The sequence below is a fragment of the Engystomops pustulosus genome, chromosome 9, assembly GCF_040894005.1.
Source record: "Engystomops pustulosus chromosome 9, aEngPut4.maternal, whole genome shotgun sequence".
Taxonomy (NCBI): domain Eukaryota; kingdom Metazoa; phylum Chordata; class Amphibia; order Anura; family Leptodactylidae; genus Engystomops; species Engystomops pustulosus.
In genome coordinates this window covers 57729050-57746774 of record NC_092419.1, presented here as the reverse complement: position 1 = coordinate 57746774, position 17725 = coordinate 57729050, and the positions used below count along the sequence as shown (strand labels likewise).

At 41.7% G+C, this 17725-nt stretch overlaps 1 protein-coding gene across 6 annotated transcripts in view; it reads right to left on the bottom strand.

The window, feature by feature from the left end:
• Positions 1 to 17725, bottom strand: part of LOC140077441 (diacylglycerol kinase eta-like) — a 212407-nt gene that overhangs the window by 145407 nt on the left and 49275 nt on the right. The gene's annotated exons all lie outside the window — the stretch shown is intronic.

Here is a 17725-nt window from a genome sequence, read left to right as displayed (position 1 = left end):
CCCCAACCATGACTATCATTGTCATATCTATAGGACTGACCAGGATGCCACCCAGGGTAGGAGACTTTACCTACAGTTGGTGCAGGCAATGACCTTCTTTAACATTGACAGCACAGGTAACGCTCTATTAGCAGTGTATGATGTCTACAGGATTTGTGGGGATAGAAGATTCAGATCAGGCCTAGAGGCTGGGAAGGTGAGTGCAGAAAGCTATGAGCAAAGATGTTGATTGTTAACTGATTTTATTATAATCAACAGAGATTTGTGAATTATATTCAAGATGCTTCCCAGAACCGCATGGCTTTGGACATGATTCTTGCTGAGAAGGGAGGAGTCTGTAAGATTTTGGGAGCGGCTTGTTGCATGTACATCCCAGATGACATTGCCCCTGTGGATCCATTATCTATGCACTTGAAGAGATTGAAGGACTGTCCAGGGAACCCAAGAGAAACTCAGAAGTGAATGCTATTTTCTTCACTTTGTGATTTTGCTCTTGTCATTTATTGCATGTTATGTGGTCCCCTTAATCAAGTCCACCAAGTATCATGGGTATCAGTAGTTAGATAAGCCAACAACCTTACTCAAGTTACCTTAATTTGCATAATGAAAATATCCCTCTTAGATCAACCACCCCTGAAACACATCAAGCAGCCCCCCGGGGTAGGGAAAGGTAGAGTAGAGATTTGATTCCCATACGTGAAAGTCCACTAAATGGGGGCACACCCAACAGGGGTCTGCTGTCATCCAACTGGTGAAGAGGAGAACGAAGCACATATGGGCAGATGTGTAGGTCATTCTAGACTAAGAGTAGCTGAGAGAAATTCCAGGATTTAGGGGGGACTGTTAAGGTAAACCTAGCTGATAGATCAAATCCTGTCATTTCTACTCCTATTTTCCTAAAGGCATTGTAACAGAGACATCATTTCAAGATGGCGCCAACATCGTGGATTATAACCAAAACATTAGGTCTAAAGAATTTTGGGAATATTAGTATATTCCCAAAATTCTTTAGACCTGATGTTTTGGTTATAATCCACGATGCCTTATTACGTGCGACAGCAGAGAAGCTCTCCAATCAAAACGATGTCTGATATTGTTATGCTTTCTATGCTCCTCCCTGTCTAGCTCTTTTTCCTATTCTTTCTATATAGTCTAGTAGAATAAATAAAGGGCACACAGTGCCAACTTGCCCAGGGCATGAGTGAGACTTAAATCAGCAAATGTTGTCTGAATTATTTCTTATGATGTTCACACATGATTATTGTTTAGAAACACGCAGCCAACGCACACTAAAAGAGGATGTCTTAAATTCTACCCCAACAGTTGTTCCTTTACAAATGGATTATGTGCCTGCCCTTCTTCTCATATGTGTGTGTGTGTCAAGGAAATATTAATCTTGAATGTGTAAGATGTATTGGCCAGTTCACCTGTTCTCCAAGCCCCAGATTTCTCCCGCAGATTTCTGGTACAAACTGACGCCAGCATATACGGACTAGATGCAGTCCTTAGTCTAGGAGAAGAGCACCCAATACTTTACCAAAGTAGGAAACTTTTGCCCCTTGAGGTTGCATATGCCACAATTGAAAAAGAGTGTCTGGCAATTGTGTGGGCTCTGGAAAACCTGCAGCCATACCAGTATGGGCATAACTTCACAGTGGTCACAGAGCATAATCCATTTATCTGGCTTAAAAGGGTGGCTGGGGACTATGGGAAATTGTTCAGATGTAGCCTGGTCTTGCAGCAGTATGATTTCACAATTCAACACAAGAAAGGTAGTGAGCATGGTAATGTGGATGGCCTCTCTCGCCAGGGGAGCCAGAGGTAGAAGTTCACCTAGAAAATAGCAAGTGAGCCAATCTCCCAGGCACAATCAAAAAAGGGGAGGTGTCAAGGAAATATTAATCTTGAATGTGTAAGATTTGTTTTATAGGGCATATACTAACTTTATAAGCCGACCCAAGTATAAGCCAAGACCCCCAATTTTACCACCAAAAACTGGGAAAACCTATTGACTCGAGTATAAGCCGAGGGTGGGAAATGCATTGGTCACAGCCCCCCAGTATATAGCCAGCAAGCCCCCAGTAGTATACAGCCAGCCCATTCTGCCCCCTGTAGTATACAGGCCCATTCTGCCCTCTGCAGTATACAGCCAGCCCAGGCTGCCCCCCTGTAGTATACAGCCAGCCTGCCCCCAGTAGTATACAGCCAGCCCATTCTGCCCCCAGTAGTATACAGCCAGCCCATTCTGCCCCCAGTAGTATACAGCCAGCCCATTCTGCCCCCTGTAGTATACAGCCAGCCCATTCTGCCCTCTGCAGTATACAGCCATGGCCGCGTCCTGAGTATGTAAGTTTTTTTTTTTTTTTTTAAGCGTTTTTTTGCATTGACTAGTATTGATATTTTTTGTGCTGAAGAACTCGGCTTATACACGAGTATATACGGTATATTACAATTGGCATCCATTGAAGTGCCCAGGCATCTCTTACAACCTGATAAACTCTGACCTGAAGAATGTTTTGTGGTGACTTCAAAAGACATTTGGTCATCTCTTCTCCACACCTACAAAGGAACTGTCTGAATATTCCTGGACTCTCCCCTTCATTAACACTTTGTCCAATCCTGAATGACCCTGTGGACTAATTAATCAATGGGAGGTACTGAACCCAGAACTAAACAGAGATCTTATAAAAAAAATATTAGATACAGGAAATAGTGTTCACTCTATGGGGGCTGCTTAGACAAACTGTTGTGTTTCATAAATATGAAATTTTTCCCACCTCCAGGGAATCAGAAATTTCTATAATTTGCAAGTTTCTGTTATTTTTCTCCCTTTTTGTTTTATAACTGTTTTGCCGTGTTGTGTGTCATTTTATTTTGTAATTCTTGTTTTTTTTACCATCTTTTTGGCTGCACTGTACTTTTGTAATCTTTGTAAATCTTTGTAATTAAAGCATTTAATTTTGGTCCCTGTATGCTCTGCGAACTCATAGCCTTGTAAAGTGTGGTTAGCTGTATGACTGCTGACTGTGCATGGCTAGAGGTGTAACAAGGCGACTGCTTGAGAAGGAAGAGTTGATGTAGAGTGGGATAGTTATTGGTCCAAGTACAAATACAATAAGTGGTGGCAGGTGATAATATCTGGAGTGCTGGAGCTGCATGAGGTGTGATTAATGCTCAATTTGTGTCCTGAGTTTAAAGTGAGTGCAAGTTTGAGTAGGCTAAATTAACCTGTACATTTGCACCCCAAGTCACGTGAAGAGGCAGCAATGTGTGTATATAAATGTGTGTGTATATATATATATATATATATATATATATATATATATATATATATATATATATACCTTATATACTCGAGTATAAGCCTAGTTTTTCAGCACAAAAAATGTGCTGAAAAAAACCCAAACTCGGCTTATACTCGAGTCAAAAAAATAAATATATCTAAACTCACCTTTCCGGTGACCCCTGTATATCTTCTGTGCGATCTGTCCGGCAGCGGCGGCAGGCTATATACACTGGGGCAGGGTCTGGCAGGCTATATACACTGGGGCAGGGTCTGGCAGGCTATATACACTGGGGCAGGGGCTGGCTGGCTATATACACTGGGGCAGAGCCTGGCTGGCTATATACTGGGGAGGCTGTGCCCAATGCATTTCCCACCCTCGAATTATACTTGAGTCAATAGGTTTCCCCAGTATTTTGTGGTAAAATTAGGGGCCTCGGCTTATACTCGGGTCGGCTTACACTCGAGTATATATGGTATATAAAATTTGAGTCATAACTTCGGTATATACGTTATAAGTCTATACTACAAGCCTATACTTTACTACATGTGCTATGTCAGATTATGTGTTAGTGGATGAACCTATCTTCATTTTAGTTTTATAATAGATACATATGTGGTAATGTATTCTTGATTTTAACTTTATACACAAATGGAACATACCTAGGCATACTTTTATTTATGTGATACACCTTTTATATATCATCTGGAAATGTGCGTTTATGGGTGGAAAAGTATTTGTAAATAATTATTGATGACTTATGCTCAGTGACTCACTCCATCACTTCAAAGTCACTGCTTCACTGTTCTCTGCCCTTCTTAGTTTCTGGAGCTGTCAGTAATGTTGAGAGAACTGCAAAGTTTGACCAGGGAGTCGGTTTGTGTTTGGGAAACTACAGTAATGTCCACAATTAACATTGGATTGGCTAGGTACAGCACGTGACCCTGCTGTATAAGAGGCACCACCATTACAGAAAGGAGAAAGAGCAAGAAAGAGGTTGCTAATTGAGGGAGGGTCAGTCAGAAAGGGAGGGATTAAGTAAAAACAAATAATTGCCTGTTTCAGGGCATTCTAAAAAAAATACATGTTACTATTCATAGGCTGCAGGACCAGTCTTACAACTATTTGCTTTTACAGCATCATACAGTAATACCTTACAGGACAAGTCTTCATACTATTTACATGTAATTTACAGTAATGGCTTAAACACAGGCACAATTTTAGTACAAATTGAATTTACAGGATCATATAGTAGTACTTTAAAGGACCAATCTTAGTACTATTTGTAACTGTCAACATTTGCATTATACCGTTTGCTGTGATACAATTATTTATTTACTTATAGTGCAACATTAATTCAATTCACATACATTACATTAAGACGAGAACAAATTCAAATACAAAAACTAAAGAGATCTGAAACAAGAGGGAGGATAATCCTGACACTACCAGTCTTAATACTATTTGTATCATACAGTCTTCCAAAACAGCACCAGATTTAGTAGTACCGTATATACTTGAGTATAAGCCGACCCGAGTATAAGCCGAGAACCCTAATTTTACCACAAAAAAATGGGAAAACCTATTGACTCGAGTATAAGCCGAGGGTGTAGTATACAGCCAGCTAGCCCCCTGTAGTATACAGCCTGTCCCAAGTAGTATACAATCAGCCTGCCCCCATGAAGTATACAGCCTGCCCCCATGAAGTATACAGCCTGCCCCCATGAAGTATACAGCCTGCCCCCATGAAGTATACAGCCTGCCCCCATGAAGTATACAGCCTGCTACCCATGAAGTATACAGCCTGCCCCCAAAAAGTATACAGCCTGCCCCCAAAAAGTATACAGCCTGCCCCAAAAAGTATACAGCCTGCCCTCAGTATAATAAAAAAATAAACTTAATACTCACCCTCCGACGATACTCACCTTTGATTTGAAGTGGCGGCTCCCGGTCCTCGGCGGCGGCTCCTGGTCCTCGGCGGCGGCTCCCGGTCCTCGGCGGCGGCTCCCGGTCCTCGGCGGCGGCTCCCGATCCTCGGCGGCAGCTCCCGATCCATTGTGGCGGCTTCTCTCTTCGATCTTCACGTGCCGGCAGTCGCGTCCATGCGACTTGCCAGCGGGCGCACAGTGCGATGCGGCGGTGTCGCCGCTGATGACGTCATCAGCGGCGACACCGCTACATCATATTGTGCGCCCGCCGGCAAGTCGCATAGACGCGACTGCCGGCACGTGAAGATCGAAGAGAGAAGCCGCCACAATGGATCGGGAGCTGCCGCCGAGGACCAGGAGCCGCCGCCGAGGACCGGGAGCCGGAGGGTGAGTATTAATTTTTTTTTATTAACTCATGTTTTTTTTTATTAACTCGTGTATAAGCCGAGATTAGGTTTTTCAGCACATTTTTTGTGCTGAAAAACTCGGCTTATACACGAGTATATACGGTATTTGCATTTACATCATCATGAAGTAATACCCTAAATTACCAATTTTTATACTATTTGCATTTATGATTTGCATCAAACAGTGTACACTACCAGACTAACAATTATTTGCATTTACAGCATCATACAGTGTTGCGTTATACTACCAGTCTTAGTACTATTTGCTTTTACAGCATCATACAGTGTTCCGTTAACCTACCAGCCTTAGTACTATTTGCATCATACGATGTTCCATTACACAACCAGTACTATTTACTATTTACAGCATCAGCATGTATCAAAAGTGGTATGGACTCTCGGGATAAGGGCTGTAATATTACCACTGTACAAGGCATTGGTTCGGCCTCCCCTGGAATATGCTGTTCAGTTCTAGGTATAGAGGGTCTCAGTTATGGTTAAAGATTAAAACAACTAGATTTATTTAGTCTGGAAAAGGGACGAATAAGAGGGGATATAATTAATTTATATAAATATATGAATGGTCCATACAAAAAATATGGTAGGGGGCACTGTCTCCGTTTGGAGAAACAAGATTTAATCACCAGAGGCAACAGGGCTTCTTTACTGTGAGAACGGTAAATCTGTGGAATAGTCTGCCTCAGGTGCCGGTCAAAGTAGGGACAGCAGAGAGCTTCACAAAGGGTCTAGAAGCATTTTTACACCTAAATAACATTGACGGTTGTGTTGTTAATGGGATTTAATGGGAGGCTGTGTGGGCACCACATTACTTACTTGGGGGATGTGTGGGAACATTACTTTCTGGAGGGCTGCATGGGGGACATTGCTGGGGGGCTGCGGGGCACATTACGGGGGTGCAGTATGGGGTACATTACTGGGGGCAGCTGTGTGGGGCACTCTTCTGGGGCTGTTTGGGGCATATTACTGGGGGTAACTTGTGGGGCACGTTACAGGGGGGCTGTATGAGGGACATTACTTGGGGGATGTATGGGGGACATAACTGGGGGAAGTTGTGTGGGGCACATTGCTGGGGGCTGTTTGGGGCACATTGCTGGGGATACCTGTGTGGGGCACACGTGACACTAGGACAGGACTTGACTCGGTTTGATCAGTGAAACACATGTGATTAGTAAAGAGCACCTGGTTTTGTTTGAATGGAAGACAAACATGTGAATGCAACCTTACAGTGTTTGGGGAGATTGCTAGGGGCAGCAGCAGGATAACGCTGTCAGGAAACCAAGATGTAGGGACAATGAGGAACATAAGATGTGGTGATGGAGAAGATGGAGGACACGTCACCTACAGTCACTGTTTTCTGTAGCTGTAAATACCCTCAGTAAAGTTGTTATTGGCACAACCACATGTAAGGGGGTTATGTTCAGGAGTGGACATTACTGAAAGTGTGATACACGTGCATTGGGGCCTATGCCCCGGATCTGCAACGGCCTTGCCATGCACTATTCATCAATTATCTGGCACACTCTGCACATTATTAAGGCACTATGTACATTTTGCCTCACAATCGATGTGGGCAATTGAGTTGCAAGATTCTTAAGAACTTGTGTTGGAGGATGGTGGCGTGGATAGCAGACCAACACAAGAGATCTATGATGATGATGATGATGATGATGAAACTCAGCTGCCTACTACTGTGGCTTGCTGCAATGTGCAGATGCAGAAGGAGGATAGCAGTTAGGGCTCAGTGGTAGAAGATGCCGAGGTGATAGCTCGGTCGAAGAAGAGAGGTTCCACCAGTCTACAAAGTCTCAGCAATCTGAGTACCTTGTGTATGACTAGGCACATGGAAAGTAAACATAAGCAGCAGTGGATGAGACACCAAAACAGTCTGGAAACACCAAAGGCTACATCTGCCACTTCAGTTGTCTCAGTCTGTACCACCACCTTCCTGTCTCCCTGCAAAGAGAAACACCACCAGCAGTACCACTGTCACCACCACTAAGCCTGTCCACAACATCCATTCAGCTATCCCTCAAATAATAGAGCAAAAGAAAAAGTTTGGGCCATGTCACCGACAATCTCTGGTTCTCAATAAAAGCATTCGAAATAGCTGACCTCTGAAATGTTACCATTCTGGCTGCAGGAGACAGAAATCTTGAAATTTTATGGCATCAGCTGTACCACAGTATTTTATTACTAGCCATCACTACTTTTCTTGACAGGCTATCCCTGCCCCGCACCACCATAGGTTGTGGACAAAATCATATGCATGCTGAAAATTCCACTTGAAAGGTGCAAACTGTGCAACTTACAACTGATACGTGGACAAGTAAACATGGACAGAGACATTACATCTCCTTATGTGTCCACTGGATTAATGTAGTGGCAACTGGGCCTGATCTGCTGGATCCACCCTAGAAGCATAGGGTAGCATCCTTTATTCCATCAGTAGGGCATGAGAGAAAAATGAGGAGGTGCAAGTGCACTTTGGTGGACGCACTACCGGCGGACTTCTCATCTGACATTGAGAACTCAGTGGCAGCACAAGGAGGAGGAAGTCGCCAATGCAGCAGAGGCACCAGCAGCACCTCATAAAGAAGAATTAGCATGGCCACTATGTGGAATAATGCCATGTTCATTCTCTGCAACCTCCACCACCAACTGACTGACAGGTCCTCCCCTTTAAATTTCTGGGTGGGATAAATTGGACATGTCGCTCACTATACTAGGATGTGCTGTCTTTTCCTGGGGAGTCATCACCGACAAGAGGATCAACCTTTTCAAAACCAACATGGTCATCCACACATTCATTAAGATGAACCAGGCATGGATCCCACGGAACTTGGCTGTGCAAGTGCCTGGGTAACTAGTCTACCTTAGTCAAATTCTGCATTCAATGGATTCAGAATTGAAATTGTCAAGTTCTGCATTATTAACTTTTAATTTCTGTTGGATGCAATTTTACCAAATATTCTCTGCCACATTCAAGAGTAGAAGGGTAGTCGTAAATATAGGCCAGACAAATATGGACGTTGGTGTAAAGTGGGATGCATTCTTGCAATGGCCTAAAAACTATTTGGTTAGTTAATAGTACATACATTGAATAACACCACCATACAGTAAATAAATGGATGTCAACACAGCCATTTGAATAAAAAAATGTGTCTGCTTTTTTTTGTCTACAGCTAAGTAAAGCCCTGGTAAACTGGTGAGGAGGGATGGAGTCATGTTACAGTCTTTCAGTTTGTGAGTGAGCTGCAGAAGGGCATATGATGGACCAGGACCTGCAGCACAGAATGAGACATCACACATAGCCACAAAATACTGATACAGAATAGAATATAAGCTGCAAAAAGAAAGGAACTCAAATATAGTGGTTACACAGAAAATGTAATGCTGCACATCTAATACACCTACAGCTCTCTACAGAGGTATTATTTAATTAAAGTTTTCCCATCTGGGTAGCTTGAAAAGGTGAGATAAAGAAAAACTATTTTTACATAATATGTAATCACCTTTTATGCATGTTTTGTACTTGACCTAATTTTGTTTTGCAGTTGCCGGTTAGTAGGGTGTATCCAATCTACCTCTAAATATATCATTCTATATTTAGCTTTTCACAATTATCTATCGCAAGCAGAGTTCTGCCAGCAAGTAATGTGCTAATTCTTAGAAAGGATGTGGTTATAAGAGAAGCTTTTACTCATATAGATTCATTCAAAGAGCTGTCCTTCCTAACCAATGCTGATAAATGTTCTTCTACATTTATAGAACATTTATACAAACAAACACTTTTCCAAATTATCATTGCTACAGTCATTGCTTAATATAACTTTTAATTATAATAATAATTAATAATAATCAACACAATAAATAAAGGACTTATATTCTTTAATTTTCCTTATTTTAACATTTGCTTCTGGGTAGTTATTGCTAGTGTAGCTCTGTAAGAAATTAGCATACACTCACCGGCCACTTTATTAGGTACACCATACTAGTAACGTGTTGGACCCCCTTTTGCCTTCAGAACTGCCTCAATTCTTCATGGCAAAGATTCAACAAGGTGCTGGAAGCTAATCAGAGATTTTGGTCCATATTGACATGATGGCATCACACAGTTGCCGCAGATTTGTCGGTTGCACATCCATGATGCGAATCTCCCGTTCCACCACATCCCAAAGATGCTCTATTGGATTGAGATCTGGTGACTGTGGAGGCCATTTGAGTACAGTGAACTCATTGTCATGTTCAAGAAACCAGTCTGAGATGATTCGAGCTTTATGACATGGTGCATTATCCTGCTGAAAGTAGCCATCAGAAGTTGGGTACATTGTGGTCATAAAGGGATGGACATGGTCAGCAACAATACTCAGGTAGGCTGTGGCGTTGCAACAATGCTCAATTGGTACCAAGGGGCCCAAAGAGTGCCAAGAAAATATTCCCCACACCATGACACCACCACCACCAGCCTGAACCGTTGATACAAGGCAGATGGATTCATGCTTTCATGTTGTTGACGCCAAATTCTGACCCTACCATCCGAATGTCGCAGCAGAAATCGAGACTCATCAGACCAGGCAATGTTTTTCCAATCTTCTACTGTCCAATTTCGATGAGCTTGTGCAAATTGTAGCCTCAGTTTCCTGTTCTTAGCTTAAAGGAGTGGCACCCGGTGTGGTCTTCTGCTGCTGTAGCCCATCTGCCTCAAAGTTCGACGTACTGTGCGTTCAGAGATGCTCTTCTGCCTACCTTGGTTGTAATGGGTGGCGATTTGAGTCACTGTTGCCTTTCTATTAGCTCAAACCAGTCTGCCCATTCTCCTCTGACCTCTGGCATCAACAAGGCATTTCCGCCCATAGAACTGCCGCTCACTGGATGTTTTTTCTTTTTCGGACCATTCTCTGTAAACCCTAGAGATGGTTGTGCGTGAAAATCCCAGTAGATCAGCAGTTTCTGAAATACTCAGACCAGCCCTTCTGGCACCAACAACCATGCCACATTCAAAGGCACTCAAATCACCTTTCTTCCCCATACTGATGCTCGGTTTGAACTGCAGGAGATTGTCTTGACCATGTCTACATGCCTAAATGCACTGAGTTGCTGCCATGTGATTGGCTGATTAGAAATTAAGTGTTAACGAGCAGTTGGACAGGTGTACCTAATAAAGTGGCCGGTGAGTGTATATGGATCACTTACTAACTCTTTAGATGATCTTTTACCACACTTACTAACTCCAAACTTTACCTCCTTTAACCCTTTTCCTGCCAGGAGTTTGTGCAATTTTCACAATTTTGAGTAAATTAAATCAAAATTACAGCAAAAAGAATTCTACTAAACCACATAAAACCTTGTATTTTCTGAAAACAGATACTTGTCACATTTTCAAAATGTGCATCTAGGAGTTAGGCAATATAATGCAATTTTCATTCAAAGTGTTAAATAAAAAATAAAAATAAAAATTTACTCTGATGGCAAAATATGTGCCCCAAACACATGGGGTTTTAGTTATTTCACTAAAACTGAAATAACCAAAAATCTGCTTTTAATCTAGAAATTTTAAGATGGCCATAACCTGCAAAATATAGTGATTACACACATTAAAAGTAAATTCATTCCTAAATTTATTTTGAAAACAGAAAATTTGGCCATTGCATTTGTCTTAATCAGCAGTACACAGCCCACACCTCCATCATTCAATTTGTGTCAAAAACCAATTATTAATTTTAGAAATGCATGAAAACATGTATTTCCACATACAGTGGGTATGGAAAGTATTCAGACCCCTTTAGATTTTTCACTCTTTGCTCATTAAAGGGATTTCCCCATGAAAGAAAGTTCTCAAATTTGAATCCTCTAGTGAATAAAGAAAATGTTTAACCCCTTGCTTAAATGAGTGTTTATAACTCATTGATGGTCAGTGTAAAATTCCAGTTTTTGGGTGGGGATTCTCTAAGCGGACATGATCCCTCTAGTGCTTTTGAGATGCTATGTGCTGACAATATGCTTAGATAATCAGGGTCCAGGTTTATCTACACTTTTATTTAGCTTCTGACTGAACATTCTACTAGTATCTGGCACATAGGAAAAGAGACATGAAACAGATCAGAGATATGAGATGAAGAGATCCATGAGATGCATATAACACACAAAGACACACTTCAGCCCTACTACATCTGAGCTATAACACACACAGGGGCAGATTTACTTACCCGGCCCATTCGCGATCCAGCAGCGGTCCGGACGGTATTTATGAAGGTAGTTCCTCCACCGTTCACCAGGTGGCGCTGCTGAGCTGAAAATCATCTGAACGCGCCGGAATACACCGAGCTGGACCAGGTGAAGGTAAGCTCTTCCCAAGCGACACATTTTCGGTTTTTAAATGCGGCGGTTTTTCCGAATACGTCAGGTTTTCGTTCGGCCACGCCCCCCGATTTCCATCGAGTGCATGCCAGCGCCGATGCGCCACAATCCGATCGCGTGCGCCAAAATCCCGGGGCAATTCAGGTACAATCGGCGCAAATCGGAAATATTCGGGTAACACGTCGGGAAAACGCGAATCGGGCCCTTAGTAAATGACCCCCACTGTGTCCCCCCCTCAATAAAGACCTTATCTTGCTTGTAGAGTTAGTAAGTCTGTGTGTGTATGATGCTGCTTGCTGGCAGGAAGCATCTGTGTGTGACATTGTCTTGTTATGTAGGGGGGATGGACAGTGATTGCACTGCATTGAGCAGACAGGAAAAGCTATTCTTAGAAGAATCTGCTGTGCCCAACCATAAAAATCTAAAGATTTATGGTTCAATCCCGGGACAACCGAGATTGTACACACCAGGACTGATATAGACAGGTTGAAATTATATCTGTGAAATATTGTATATTTGTTAATAAAATTGAATTAGAGAATATGTTATTTTGCTATCCTGATTATGTTTAATAATCTTGTGTTCGTGGGAATACCCCTTTACTGTACACTCTGCACCCCATCTTGACAGAAAAAAACAGAAATGTAGATATTTTTGCTAATTGATTAATCAAGAATGATTCATCATACGTTTTCAGACACTTTGTTGTGACACTCATTAATTAAACTGATTGGACTTGATTAGAAAGGAACACCCCTGTCTATATAAGACCTCACAGCACACAGTGCATTTCAGAGCATATGAGAATCATGAGATCTAAGGAGCTCAGGAGAGAATTGTGGCAAGGCACAGATCTGGCCAAGGTTACAAAACTATTTCTGCAGCACTCAAGGTTCCTAAGAGCACAGTGGCCTCTATCATCCTTAAATGGAAGAAGTTTGGGACAACCACAACTCTTCCTTAACCTAGCAGTCCAGCCAAACTAAGCAATTCTGAGAGAAAAGCCTTGGTGAGAGAGGTAAAGAAGAACCCCAAAATAACTGTGGCCCCAGAACAACTCTGTGACCATTCTTCAATAGCCCAGCCAGAGACGTAACCCAAACCCAATTAAGCATCTCTGGAGAAACTTGAAAATGGCTGTCCACCAACATTCACCATCCAACCTGAGAGAACTGAAGAGAATCTTCAAGGAAGAATGGCAGAGGATCCCAAAAGTGTGAAAAACTATTTGCATTACCAAGAAGACTTATGGCTGTACTTGCTCAAAAGGTGCTTCTACTCAATACAGAGAAAAGTGTTTAAATACTTATGACCATGTGGTATTTCAGTTTTTCTTGTCTAATAAATTAGCAAAAATATCTACATTTCTGTTTTTTTCTGTCAAGATGGGGTGCAGAGTGTACATCAATGCACAAAAAAATTACTTTTTTGATCTTACCAATTGGCTGGAATCACACAAAGAGTGAAACATTTGAAGGGTTCTGACTACTTACCCACTGTAAAACTTGCATCAGAGAAGGCTAACACACAAATAATGTTGAAAAAAAGAATAAGTCAAAATTACCACATGACTTAGCCATGATGAAGAATAACATCAATAGAATACCAAAAAAATATTTGCATTAAGATATCAGGGGATAAGGAGCAGATTACTTTGGTAGCTGCATTAATGTGACTTAAGGGATAAAGTATTAAAGATGCAAAGAGCATTTTAATCCTTCTGCAAGTATACAATGATAAATGCTGCCACCAAAAGGCTTATGTGCTAATAATAGAAATGAAGTTGCAAAATATTGTTCTGCAGTTCATTTTAAAAAGTGCACAAAGCAAAAAACAGATATGGTTACTCTGTCACCAATGGATGTATAATATCTTAGCAGCACTATGGTAAACAGTTAAAATGAAAATATTTATTAAAGTCTTTCTAAAAAAAAACTTATAGAAACGTTGCTCACACCAAGAACAACCGACAGACAAAACACGCCCCAACAACACACCCTAGTGTACATATATATCAATTTCTTCGGCGCACAACAAATATAGGTATACAATTAGATTTTGACCTGTATACTAGTCAATGCAATTAGTCATATACCTACCCTTCGGGTCACTGGTTTGTCAGACCCACAAGGGGTCTTGCTTACCCATAGGTGTACGGTTTTATCAATTCTGGTATTTGGGCTGGGAGGGAGCCTCCACTTTATTCTCCTAGAGATGGTTGGGGAGGATGTGATTCCCTAAATAGGCTCACCCTAGTTCCCCAAAAAGCTCCCGCCCTTACAACGGCAGTACCAAAGCACTTAACCTTGTCTTAGATAAACATCACACCTCCCTGACGCGTTCTCACCAAAGTTTCATCAGAGGGAGAACTTCTGCAAACATATAGCCCTGAAAAATGACACATAAAATTGTCTTAATACGAAAAACAGCGACACCACATTCCATTCATGGAATTAATGGCCCCAGCCTACTCCAGAAATAGAATTAATGACCCCAGCTTACCCCAAACATAGAATTAATGGTCCCAGCCTACCCCGGACATAGAATTTATGCCCCCAGCCTACCCCAAACATAGAATTAATGGCCCCAGCCTACCCCAGACATAGAATTAATGGCCCGAGTCCGCCCCAGACATAGAATTAATGGCCCCAGCCTACCCCAGAAATAGAATCAATGCCCCCAGCCTACCCCAGAAATAGAATCAATGCCCCCAGCCTACCCCAGAAATAGAATCAATGCCCCCAGCCTACCCCAGAAATAGAATCAATGCCCCCAGCCTACCCCAGAAATAGAATCAATGCCCCCAGCCTACCCCAGACATAGAATTAATGGCCCCAGCCTACCCCAGACATAGAATTAATGGCCCCAGCCTACCCCAGAAATAGAATTTATGCCCCCAGCCTACCCCAAACATAGACTTTATGCCCCCAGCCTAAACCAAACATAGAATTAATGGCCCCAGCCTACCCAAGACATAGAATTAATGGCCCCAGCCTACCCCAGACATAGAATTAATGGTCCCAGCCTACCCCGGACATAGAATTTATGCCCCCAGCCTACCCCAGACATAGAATTAATGGCCCCGGCCTACTCCAGAGATAGAATTAATGACCCCAGCCTACCCCAAACATAGAATTAATGGTCCCAGCCTACCCCGGACATAGAATTTATGCCCCCAGCCTACCCCAAGCATAGAATTAATGGCCCCAGCCTACCCCAGACATAGAATTAATGGCCCGAGTCCACCCCAGACATAGAATTAATGGCCCCAGGGGTAGGCTGGGGGCATAAATTCTATTTCTGGGTAGGCTGGGGCCATTAATTCTATGTCTGGGGTAGGCTGGGGCCATTAATTCTTTTCACTTACTAGCAAAAGATGTTCTTGCTTTGCATTAAGGCCATCTACCAACAATTTGTCTGTTATAACCCCACCCACATTATCTGACCACACCTACTTGTTTTGACTCCGCCCATAAAATGGGGCCACTTTTATAGTTTTTTCCAGGACCATTTTAAATTCCCAGTCCGCCCCTGGGTACAACAGTTTCACTAAACTATACCTGCACATAAAGAGCGGTAAAAATGTGGACACAAACATGGATGCCAGGCAGCATCTGCTCCTTTGGTTTATTATTATTGAGAGTCGTATTGTGGCTGGTATATGTAGGCACTTGTGATTGTGACCTCTTTGCGTCGTTTAGGATGTTTGTGCACAGCTGTGTGCAGTGCTACAGTTTTGCTTCAATTAACACTATAATGTATAAAATCAACTTTTATTTTTAATTGTTCAACACTTTTATCTGGCCAAAACATGAGATGGCACCTTCCTGGACTGTTGCAGTAGGGTGTTAGTTGTGTAATACATTTGAAATTCAATGCAAATGGTGCATCCTCAGCTCACTGTATCACTCAGGCCTCTTTCACTCTTGCATTGCAGATAAGGTCAGAGTCTGATCAGGGAATAATTAGGGTTTGGGTAGTGAAAAACTGACATTTTTGACCCCTTAAGGACAAGGCCCCTTTTCGCTTTTGCGTCTTTATTTTTCACTCCCTACCTTCAAAAATCTATAACTTTTTTATTTTTCCATGTAAAGAGCTGTGTATGGTCTTGTTTTCTGCTTAACAAATTGCACTTCCTAGTGATGGTATTTAATATTCTATGCCGTATACTGGGAAGCCGGAAAAAAATTCTGAATGCAGTGCAAATGATGAAAAAACGCAATTGCACCATTTCTTGTGGTCTTAGATTTTACGGCTTTCACTGTGCACCCCAAAAAACATGTCTCCTTTATTCTTTGGGTCAGTACGATCACTGAGATAACAAATTTGTATAGGTTTTATAATGTTTTCATACATGTACAAAAATTAAAACCTCCTGTACAGAAAAAAAATTTTCATTTTCCGACGCTAATAATTTAGCGGCCTTTTGATCACTTTTTATAACATTTTTTCTATTTTTCAAAATGGCAAAAAAGTGCCATTTGCGACTTTCGGCGCTATTTTCCATTACGGAGGTTAAACGCAGTGAAAAAACGTTAGTATATTTTGATAGATCGGGCATTTTCAGACGCGGCAATACCTTATGTGTTTATGATTTTTACTGTTTATTTATATGATTTCTAGGGAAAGGGGGGTGATTTAAATTTTTAGTTTTTTTAATATAATTTTTTTCCCTTTTTTTAAATTTTATTTTCTACTATTAACCTTAGGTTGTCTGATTGATCCTATCATATACTGCCATACTTCAGCCGTAAGAGCCGTACCATATGCTCAAGCCCCCCAGTAGATAGGTAGCCCCAGTGTCACGGGTGCCCCTGCGATCTAGGTCTCATTGTGAAGCAAACACCCGGTTTATATGAAGAGGGCTCAGCCTGTGAGCCCGCTTCATACTCCCTGCTACGCAACAGGTACGTTTTTTTGCGCTATGGGGTTAATCAGAGTTCAACCAGTTTTCAGTCAGAGTTCAGTGTCTTCGTTTTTCACACGCTTCTTTTTGTTGTTTACAATGCCTTTTTCATGTGCAGATAACGATCGTGAAAAAGACTCAGGACTGAGCTCTATATTTTCTATGGCAATTGATGATTGAAAAAACGCATTGCGCTTGCATGTGTCTCAGAGTGCAATGCGTTTTTCATGCATCTCCATAGACTTGTATGGTGCGTTTTTTTGATGCACGTGACTTGCAAAAGTAGAGCATGCTGAGATTTCAACGTGCATCAAAACAAATGTGCGTGTGTGTGTGAAAAATAAAGCAATTCTGAAACAACCCATTGATTACAATGCAAGTAATGCAAGTATAATGCAAGTTCTGTGCATCAAAAGACGCGCGTGAAAAACGCAAGTGTGAAAGGGGCCTCACTGCCACTTTACAAAGCTATATTATACAATTGTTATATACAATTGTTATACAATTTTACATATATGTATGTATATCCTTTCGAGTAAAGAAGTTTAAAACGGATTGTTTGGGAACGTTTTTTTTATCATACTATCATCTTTATTTCTTTTTCATTTTGCTTTGGTTATTTCTAATTTTCAGAGGTTGTATTGAACTGTATTTTCATACTAACTGAGTATGAGTGGTGATTCAATAACAATGGGACAAAAGTAAAGGCCTGTTGTTAAAATAACAACAATGGGACATGGCCAGTGACTGAAAAGCAAAGCAGATCTGGTGAAGTTGCTACTAGCAACCAAATATTTTCAATGTTCAGGCGGAGATATAGAA